At 33.5% G+C, this 11168-nt stretch overlaps 1 pseudogene; it reads left to right on the top strand.

Annotated features, from left to right (window-relative positions):
• Positions 1-3705: 3705 nt before the first annotated feature.
• LOC140694173 (olfactory receptor 4A47-like) lies at positions 3706-4652 on the top strand (annotated as a pseudogene).
• The last annotated feature ends 6516 nt before the right edge of the window (positions 4653-11168 follow it).

Below are 11168 nucleotides of genomic sequence, written 5' to 3'. Positions count from 1 at the left end.
ATAATTCTTTTTTTGTAGAAATAGTAACTCAATTGATACTGAATTGAAATAAATGGACTGAATTAATGACCTGAAGATCATTATGGTTTCAGCTGACATAGATTTAGGCCTGATCAACAATGTCTGCTTCAACCCAGAACCACAGAACCGTGATTACTTGTTATTTCAAGAATTGACTGTCTACTTCAATAACTTCCCCAGTCCCAAAGCACTCTGCCTGTGAGGCTCAGGGCATCTTGAATAGATGCTCAAACAGCTAACAGTAAGAACCTCCATTGTTCAGGATATGGTTGGATATGTTTCTCTCTTAATTACAGATGAAATATTATTTGCCTTACCAAAGATTTCCTAACATGAAATTCATAAATTATTCACTATACTTTTTTTTTATTTTCAAATTACAGACTTTTTATGTATTTGGCATTTTGCTGCTCTTTTTTGCAAGATCCGAATCTTTTTCTCTCTAGGGATTATTCTGAAGAAGAAAACTGTCTAGAGGTTTCTTCATTTGAATTTGTTCCAGATAGTCTATAAATGGATCTATAATGACCTTATATTCTCTTTCACATAAAATAGTAACGAAAAAAAGTCAGAGTCTGTGTCTGCATATATAAATGGAAGAATAATTTTTTCTGACAGATTAGCCCAGGAGATTTCTGAAAACCCAAACTTCTGCCCAGGCTGAAATTTATTCTCAATTGGTATCTAATCTTCCAGACATCTAATTTTCTCATCATAGACTTATTGTTTGAGAAGTTTGTGAAGTTCCCAATTTTCTGAGATAAAATTGGGGAGAGGTAGAAACATGCTTTTAATTAAGGATGAGGCAGCCTTAAGGAAAAGCTATTTAAATGACCAGAAGCCTAAAGAGTCTACTATTGCCCGTGAAATGCTCAGCCATTGGCTATTCCAAGAAGTTAAAAATCCCAGAATTTCTCTTGTTAGGTGCAGAGAGAGATTAATGGCCAGAGATATGAATATTAGACTAAACCCTCTATCAAAGTAAGGTAATTTTTGGTTACCTTACCATAATTAACTGAGAACAGACACATTCAAATAACCAATTTCAGTGTTTTTAAATTTTTGAGTTTTTTTATATCAGCCAATAGTGGGCTCAATCAAGTTAATTTCCACTAATTAGGCCAGTATGCACACAAACAGCAGCTTTGTTTTTCTTTGCAGAAATTTTTCTAGCAGGTGAGAGTGTTCAACTGTCTTTGCAAGGCAGATGTTTTTGTTGTATTTCAGTGTCTTTATATTCTAGGCATCCATGTCAGATGCTTCTACATTTACCTAAAAGACTGATGTGATGGGGAGATTGTGTGGAAGTACAGAAAGTGTGACCATTTGAAATGATTTATAGATCCATTGCTCAGCCATACAATACTATGTGTTCTATGATCACACATAGATACGCGAAGTATCTGCAGTTACCCTTAGAGGAAGAAGCACTAATCTTTAAAGACAAAGGAAAAAACCCAAGAGGTGGGTTCTTGAAACAATTAACAAGGGATAATCACTGAAAATTCATCTGATATGTTGTTAAATATAGCTATAATCTTAAATATCTTATATTTTCATTGGATGAAGTCTCAGTTGAGAAAATCAAGCTAGAAAAAAACACAGAAATTAGCTGGAATATTTGTATGTATTTGGTGTTAGTATTACAACATGAAAGATATTTATTGTCCATTTTCCCAAACAACAAAGAGAAATGTAGCATATTACAAATAAATTTGTGGATTGATAATCTTGAATTATGGGTTAATTATATTTTAAATGATATGTTAATATTTATAATTTCTTTTATATTTTTAAATTAGATAATTTAAAATTGTAGATCATGTCAAGTTTGCTACAGTATAAAGGAATATGTGCCCATTCTGTTCTGGCAGCTTGATATGGGCCTTTATATGCAGATATTTATAATTATCACGGCAACCATGTTTGAACATATTATTCTTTTTATCCTGAACTATGTCTATACTTTTTGTCAGATTGACAAAATCCAGATGATTTGTTCTGATACAATGTTCATAGTAAAGCATTAAAAAACATTAATTATCACCATCATTTATTGAGCCTGTACGAGGTGCCAGGGAGGGTTCTAGGTGCTTTAATTCCAATAAAATGATGGCGCTAAGCAGTAGGCACTGTTGAGATCCCAATTCTAAAAATGATGAAACTGAGGCACAGAGAGATTTATTAACTTGTCCAAGGTCACCCAATCAGTGGTGAAGCTGGGATTCCAACACAGGCAGTACAGCCCCAGAGCTCACATTGTTCACTGCTGTGTTCTGTGCTTTCTTCAAGGATGCTTGGGATCATAAATAGGAACACGCTGAATGATAAACCTGTGATCACTCTTTGATCTCTGTAATTATCAAATCTCATTCCCACTGGCTAGTGTTTCTCCAGTGACAGTGATAAGGGTGAGAAATTGTGTTTACTTATGAAAATATGAAAGAAGAAATAAAAGTCAGCAGAGGAGAATAAGGCAAGACTACACAAAAAGTATCACAGGTGGTTACACTCACAAGGGTTCTAAGAGCATCTAGTTTGATCTCTATCGTCCAGTGAGCACACTGATACAGACTTGTAACTACATTTAGAAAATGACCCAGACACATGTCTTCTCACACTGAGCTTGGATTTTTCCCTTGAGTGTGCTGCTGTTTGGAATCCGGGCACTGAAATCCTATTTTTGAGCACTCTCAGTACATAAGCATTATAAGTAAAACCATATCCCATTGTACTCTGCCTCTCCTTTTAGTGTCTATTTTCTCCTCCATCACTACTTAGCTCACCCCAAGTGTTTTGGAGAAAAAATACTAGCTGTTAACCTGCCAATGTAATAGTTGGTGGTAGTCATGAGTCATTTCAATTCTAAAATGTATTCTGAAATATGGCTATGTAGTGTATGTGTGTTAAGCATTGTGGTATAGGTAAACATTAAAAGAAGAGAATTATAACTCCTTAAGAACCTGATAGTCAAAGAGATGACATAATTGCTGCAGGGAACAACGGGCTAAGTATTTTGCAATTATTTGACACTGTCCAGATTCCAGGGCCTTGGACTTTAATGAGAGATTCATGAAGACCAAACAGCATTTGAAATGGGAGGGATTGAATATCTAAGAGTTGGCTATCATAGTATTAAGGGAGTTAATCCAGAAAAGATGTTAGTTTTGATGCTGCCTGGGTCTATTGTAAAGGTACTCACTACAAATTTTGCCAACTCAAAGGACTGACTCTATGCCAATTTACTTAGAGTTTGTTGTCACCACTGAAGAGTAAGTTTCTAGAGAGCAGGGACCCTTACTTGCTTGTCTTTGTTGACTTCTGTGTCATGAACTGACCTAGTTTCAATAAGGTTCTATTAAAGTTATGACTGCCTCTTGGGTCTTTGACTACACTTCTCTATAGAAGATCCACTAAGACATAGAGATATAACCTCTTATTTGTGGTCCCAACAAAATCATCTGAGGAGAAATAGAACTGTCAAGAGAAGGTGTGATGGGCTTTTGGAAGAAGAATTCAGTAGATATTTACCAAATGCTTATTGTGTGCAAACCACTGTAGACATACAGACACACAGATATGCTCTGTAATGTAACAGATATATTCATAGTCATGTTCACAATCTCATTACAGGTCTGGGTCTCCTGATCTCTCATCCCTGACACTGGCCTCACAGATGACTAAATGGGACATAGCAACAATCTAACAGAATTTGTTCTCCTGGGCCTCACTCAGAATCCTGAGGGGCAAAAAGCATTATTTGTCTTGTTGTTACTCATCTACGTTGTGATGATGGTGGGTAATCTGCTCATTATGGTGACTGTCTTTGCCAGCCCCTCCCTGGGCTCCCCCACATACTTCTTCCTTGCTTATCTGTCCCTCATGGATGCAGTTTACTCCACTGTCATTTCACCCAAATTGATTAGAGACTTACTCTGTGGTAAAAAGACAATCTCCTTCTCAGTTTGCATGGCATAGCTCTTCCTAGAACATTTATTTGGGGGCTCTGTGGTCTTCTGCCTGGTGGTGATGGCCTATGATCACTATGTGGCCCTCTGTAAAGGCCCTGCACTACTTGACCGTCATGAATTGGCAGGTTTGCATCCTGTTGCTGGTGGTGGCCTGGGTTGGAGGTTGCCTGCACTCCATGGTTCAACTTCTCTTTGTGTAACATCTCCCCTTCTGTGGCCCCAATGTCATTAATCACTTCATCTGTGACATGTACCCATTGTTGGAACTTGCCTGTACTGACACTCACCGTGTGGGTTTCACTGTGGTTGCCAATGGTGGAGCAATCTGTATGGTCATATTCATCCTTCTACTAACATCCTATGGGGTCATCCTAAATTCCCTTAAAACTCATAGTCAGGAAGGGAGGTGAAAAGGCCTGTCTACCTGCAGTTCCCACATCACAGTGGTGGAACTCTTCTTCATTCCCTATAGTTTCATGTATGTGAGACCTGTTTCCAACTTTCCCATTGATAAATCCATAACTGTGGTTTATACTGTCATCACTCCCATGTTGAACCCTTTAATATACACCTTGAGAAACTCAGAGATGAAAAGTGCTATGGCAAAACTCTGGGAGAAAAAGTTAACTAGGTAGAATAAGAATGTGTCACCCACACTGAACACATTTGTCACTAATCCTAAAGGCAATGACCAGGCAGGACATTCTAACAATGGATGATTTAGCCAATTCAACAGACTCCACAGAGATGCTTTTCTTTATTTATACAAAAGCATCAAAAAAGTAGAATAAACTGTCCTTTAAGGCTTGAATCAATCTAATAGGCAAGTTCTGCAGGATGAATAAGAGACACAGGTTTTTGTCCTATTACAAGAAAAAATAAACTAAGTTCACCCTGTAACTTTATTTTTCACAGTTTATACTAAAATGGGACTATAGAAGGGAGAGTTGTGAAAAACAAGCTAACCTTCAAAATTTACTTTCACCCAAATTTTTGGGAAAACAATTGGGCTAATATTTAGAACAAATTTCTGAGGGCCAAAAGAATGGTTTTTAAATTTTAAAGTGTTAAAATTTTTTTTCTTGGCACAGCAAATTTCTGTAGCTGCATAATGCATTCATCTTTAAGATGACTTCTGTTACTCAGGTCAATGTCTTTGAGTTTGTAGTGCAGGATATTCAGATGGGAGAAGTTATTGTGTTCATTTAAAGACATGATCAGTGAGCTGTTTTGTTAGATGGGATGTGGTTGAGATGAAAACAGATTCTGGTTCTTGATTAGAGGATAGAAAACCACACTAATCCAAGATGTCAATATATTTTCATGTGCTTCTTCACTAGTTATATGAGCATTTTTGCTGCTCTTCAAACAGTAGACAGAACTTCTTATTTTGTCTTGGAGATACTGAAGATATAGAAAAGAGATGTGTTATTTTGCATAAGCAGTGTATTCCCTAAAAGTCATATTCAACTTAAATACTTTTTACTTTCAGACTTAATAATAATTTGTTTCTGTGTAAACAGAATTTTGTTTTTCAATTTTATGTAAAAAAAATCAGGTTTTTTCTCAGTGTGCAGTCCCTTCTGGAATATCTCAAATTAGGAAGAAGATAGATTTGCTCTCATTGTATTATGGAATGTTATCTTGCTTTTTAAGGATTTTCTTTTCTAAAATAAATGTTTTAGAATTTTTCTTACTTAAAAATTTTATTATATATTTTCATGCATATCCATTAATATATGCAATTTATATCTGTTTTGTAGTATCTTACCCAGAATATGATCAATATCACTGAAACTACCAATGTATATTGCCCTGACTCCCTTCCTCTGCCTCTTCCCATAGATAATCTCAATGCTGAACTCTTTGTTAACCACTGTTAAGAACAGTTTAACTATAGATGTATGTATTCTTAAAGTATATTATTTGAAGTTTCATGTTCTTTATTAAAATTACTCTGTGTAGTATGTGGCTTTCTGGATCTTCAATTAACTTTTCTAATATTTGTTCATGTGATTGGACATTTCTCTAGTCCCACCATTTCCCCTGCTGTATGTTATTCCATATCTGAATAGACCATCCAGTCAGTGGTCATTTGGGTTGTTTCCAATTTTTGATAATGCACATGATGCTGCTATAAACATCCTGAAAGAATCGTCTTTCTGTTAAGTAGTATTACAAGTTCACAATCACAGATAGTTGCAATTTTCTTCTAAACCTGTATTATCAGGTGAATTCCTGTTAGCCATATGAAGCAGATCCGTAAGTCCATGTCACAACCAACACTTGATACTGTCAGATGTTTAATGTTTTTGAAAATCTAATGAGTATAAGACTATGACTGTATTATGGTTTTATTTTTCAATGCTTACTGCTACTGAATTTGAACATATTTGCATGTTTATTAAACATTCATTTTTTCTCATCTTCTATTCAACATGTATTCATGCTTTTGTCAGTTTTTCTAGTAGGTTATCATAAATTTATTGGAGTTCTTTAGGAATTCTCTGTACTAATTCTTTTTTTGTTTGTATGCATTGCAAAAGTCTTTTCCCAGTTTTTGGTTTTACTTTTCTACATATCTCTCATATATTTGGATGAATGGGAACTTCTAAATGTAATCAAATTTCTCAGTGTTTATGTGGATTTAAGTTAGCACTTCTATGTCTTTCTTATCATATCATTTCTACAGTATGGCCAGAAAAATGTCAATCTATATTGTCTTCTAAATATTTCAAAAGTTTGCATTTTTTAGTTTCCAACTTTAATCCATTGAACATTGATTTATATATATGCTGTAAAGTGCCCTTTTCATTTTTTTTCCAGTGTAGATAGCCAATTGTCTAAGCACCACTTATTGAATAATCCATCCTATCACATATTGAGTTTTCATTTATGTCTGATTCTAGTTCTGGTTTATTTATTACTGTCAACTGATTAATTTTTCTAAACTTGTGTTTATTTATGTAAGTTTATAATAAGTTTTTATGTCTGATAGGACAAGTCTTTCAATCTTTTTTATGAAGTGAAAAAAGTCTTGTTTCCACATACATTTTAATTCAGCTTGTCATGTTGAAAAAAAGCCATTGGGATTTTTATATTGAAATTGCATTGAAGCCATTAACAGTTGACCCTTCCAACACCAAATATAGCATAAATCTGCACCCAATTAGGCCTTTGATGTTCTTAAAATTTGAAAAAATTCACAAATATTCTTTCATATTTTTAATAAATGCTTTCCTATGTATTCTTGTTATTCTATTCCACAGCATTACTGAACATAGATATTTATAAATATTTCTAACTTTTTATAAGCAAAATTATATCTTATTTTATGTCAATAATTTGCTTTATTTACTTAATAGTGAAGTATTTTGCCATTGGTACATTTTTGTGAATTGCTTTTTCATATATTTCATCCAATTTAATTGGCATGTTCAAAATGTTTTATTGACTTAGGAAAGATTTTATGTTTTAGTATAAAACAAAAAATTTCTCCTAGATAGTGTTTTGGTAGTGTGGAAGTGTTATACTTTTAATGTTGTTGATCACTATTATCAGAGTTTCTGCCTTTTAACTTCAATATTATATAATAATTTATAATTTTTTTCTACTTTACTTATGTCTTTGTATTTTAAAGCATTAAGTACACATATGTGCACACATGTGTGGGGGAGATTTTACAGAAAGTGAGAAAATGTATGTGTATGTTTGTGTGTGTGCCTATGTATAAAGAATTTAAATCTACTTTGCAAATTGTTATCTGTTACCTTAAAACAAAATTTTCAGCACAGTTTCCAAAAATCTTACCTACTTACCTAATTTGATATGTCATGTTTACTATGTTTAATGTCCAAATGCTTTTGTATTTATTTGTAGGATATTTTCCTTTGACCAGTTGCTTATTCCTAAGCCAATACTCCATCTTTTTTAGTTCTTGTAAGTAGATTTTAATATCTGCTAAGAGACCTATAACTCAATACTCTTATTAAAGACAAGATTTTGTGTTTTGAACAATTATTTGTCATGTAAATGTTAGAATAATTTCAGAAGTTGTAGAAACTATGAAAATTTTGACTGACAATATATTAAATGTCTAATTAATTAGGAAAATAATTGATATCTTGTTCACGTTGAATCATTCTCCATGGAAATATGAAAATATCTGTGTTTATTTAGGTCTTCTTTGATATTCTTCAGTAATTCCTTTGTTTTCATCATACAGATCGTTCACATCTTTCTTTTTTAATGTATATTTTATAATTTGGATTATACTTATGAAAAATATTTTTCCACATTCTATTTTCTAAATAATTATAGCTAGAATTCAAGAAAATAACTAAGAAATATTTATCAATTTACTCTTGAATTCAGCCACTTTACTGAACTCTTATTTAGTATGAAAGATCTTCAGTTAACTCTTTTGGGTTTGCTAGAAAGATAATGTTATCTTAATGATTTTTCTTTCTAATAACTTTCTTCAAATATTTTATATCACATTTCTCCTTAATATATCATTATATTACTTGATATAGGAAAACATGGGGTAATGACTGTGAATAGAGAAATCTTGATTCATTTTTAGCTTCAATGGGGATGTGTTCATTAAAAATTATCATCCCCACCCTGTATGTCAGTGTCCTGACGGGAACAGATACCACTCTTCAAAGGAACTACTGAAAACTATTTACAAAGAGTTTTCAAGATCAAAGAATTTTGGGGTCTTTGATTTGCATTTTCTTATTATTTACTGATGTTGAACATTTTTTTTTCATATGCTTCTAGTTTTTTTGTTATGTTTTCTTCAGAGAAATGTCTATTCAAATCCTTTTATAAAATGTTAAACAAAGATTGAATTGTAAGGCTTCTTTTATCAGATATATGGTTTTCAAATGTATTTTCTCATTCTGTGGCTTATCTTCACTTTACTGATTTTTATCCTTTGAAACCCAGCAGTTTTAGCTTTAATGAAGCTAAAATTATTTACTTTTCCTTTTATTGTTTATGGTTTTGGTGTCATATCTTAAAAAATACTGCATAATTCAAGATTATTAATATTTACTCATATTTTATACTAAGAATCAGTGGTGTTGGCTCAGATTTTTTCTTTAGTCCATTTGGAGTTAATACTGTACATGATGTAAGGTAAGTTTCTTAATCTGTTAAGGCTGCTGTAACAAAATATCACAGACTGGGTAGTTTATAAACAACAGAAATGGATTTCTCAAAGTTCTGGAGGCTGGAAGTCTGAGATCAAGGTGTAAGCATGGTTGGGTGAATGCTTTTTTCCAGACTGCAGACTTTTATTTGTATCCTCATGTGGCAGAAGGAACTAGGAATCTTTGAGGGATCTTGTTTAGAAGAGCACTAATTCCATTCATGAGGGGTCCTTCCTCATGTTGTAACCATCTTTCAGAGGACCGACCTACTAATACTATCACCTTTGGGGATTAGGAATTCCACATATGGATTCTGAGGAGACACAGAGACTCAGACCATAGCAGTAAGAATCCAGTCTCATTCTTCTATCTGTGGATATCCAATTGTTCTAGAACCATTTGTTGAAAAGACTATTCTTTCGCCTTTTGACTTGTCTTGGCACCCTTGTCAAAAATGAATTGACCATAAGCATAGGGATTTATATCTAGACTCAATTCTGTACCACTGAGCCATCTGTCTGGCCTATGTCAGTAACAATATATTGATGACTGTATTTTGTAGTAGTCAGGAAACCAGGCAATTCTTTTTCAAGATTGTTTTTGATGTTCTGTCTCCTTTCCATCAAACATCATGACTCTTTCCTCCTAAATATATCAGCATGTATATACTATAAGAACAAAGATATTTTCTTGCATATATACAGAGAATTATCAAATTAAGTATAACATTTATACTATATTACTGCCAAATATATGCCCATATTCAAACAGCACCAACTATTCTAATGAACTCTACAGTATTTTTTTTCCTAGTCCAAGGTCAAATCTTAGATCATTTACTGAATTTGATTGTTACTTCTCTGTAGTTTATTTTGACCTGTTCCTCAGAACTTCTGTGACTTTTTTCTGCATTAACATTTTGAGGGCTATCTCCCACTTGCTTTGTAGGATAACTCTCAATCTGAATTTGGTAATTCCCTATGATTAGATTCAAGTTATGCATATTTGACAGGCTGCTACAACATGCTTCATCTTTGCCTGCACCTAATTATTGGTTGATGTAAATGTACAAATTTCCAGCCAATTTGCCTTGATTTGGGACATCTTTGAGACTGTCCTGACCTTAGCACTTCTTATATTGACTGAGACATTTGTTGCAACTGCACTTCTTATTGGTTTCTTTCTCTGTTCAATCGTTTTCAATGTTTTGTTATAAGTGTTATTCTCCAAGTCATACACCAATAAATCTTCATACAGATCTTTGTGTCAGAAACTATTTCCTACAAAATCCAACCCACAAAATTTTGTAACAGTTTTCTTTTTCTTCCTGGTTCTTTTGGAATGACCATGAGTTAAATTGTAGTGATACTCATTTTCTGGAATATTTTTACTGTAGCTTTATATGGAGTTACACTGATTTTGCTTTCTCTTCATTTTGAAGTCCTGCAGTAAGCCTTCTATGTCAACAGGATAAAAGTAGATGGTTTTGGGTGTCTTACAAAATTTCTAGTTCTGAGTAGACTATTTTTTAAGCATAGTATTTTTTTAAATAAGAAAAGAAGCATTGTTGTAATTTAGTTTTTGTCATTTTTGTTTGTTTCCTCAGGATCTCTATTTCTTCTTCTTAATTCTTTCTTTTACTTTACCATCTTTTACATTAGCTTCTTCTATTCCTCTTCATCCTCATCTCCCCCAGAAGTGATGCTCTTTTGAAAACATCATCTTAGCTCCTACACACTGTCAAGTTCTTTCTCTGTACACTCTGACTTGCCAGATCGCAGATCTTTTTCTTTAATGATTTAAAAGTTGTGTGTGATTTACTCTTTAGTAAATGTAAGTAGGGCTGTGGTCTACCTTCCTTGGGATTGTTACTTCCTTATTCTGTTCTCTGCACCCATTTCAGGTTTCCTTCACTCTCCTCTTAGGCTTGGACCATAAGCTCCAGAGATCTCTCTGCTGGAATTTGATGTTTATTTCTTTAGGGTTAATTTGAAATTTGTGTATTCTCAGTGACTTA

Source organism: Vicugna pacos, unplaced genomic scaffold (genome assembly GCF_048564905.1).
Source record: "Vicugna pacos unplaced genomic scaffold, VicPac4 scaffold_20, whole genome shotgun sequence".
Taxonomy (NCBI): domain Eukaryota; kingdom Metazoa; phylum Chordata; class Mammalia; order Artiodactyla; family Camelidae; genus Vicugna; species Vicugna pacos.
The sequence above is the reverse complement of the archived record's forward strand: the minus strand, read 5'-3'. Positions and strand labels throughout refer to the sequence as shown.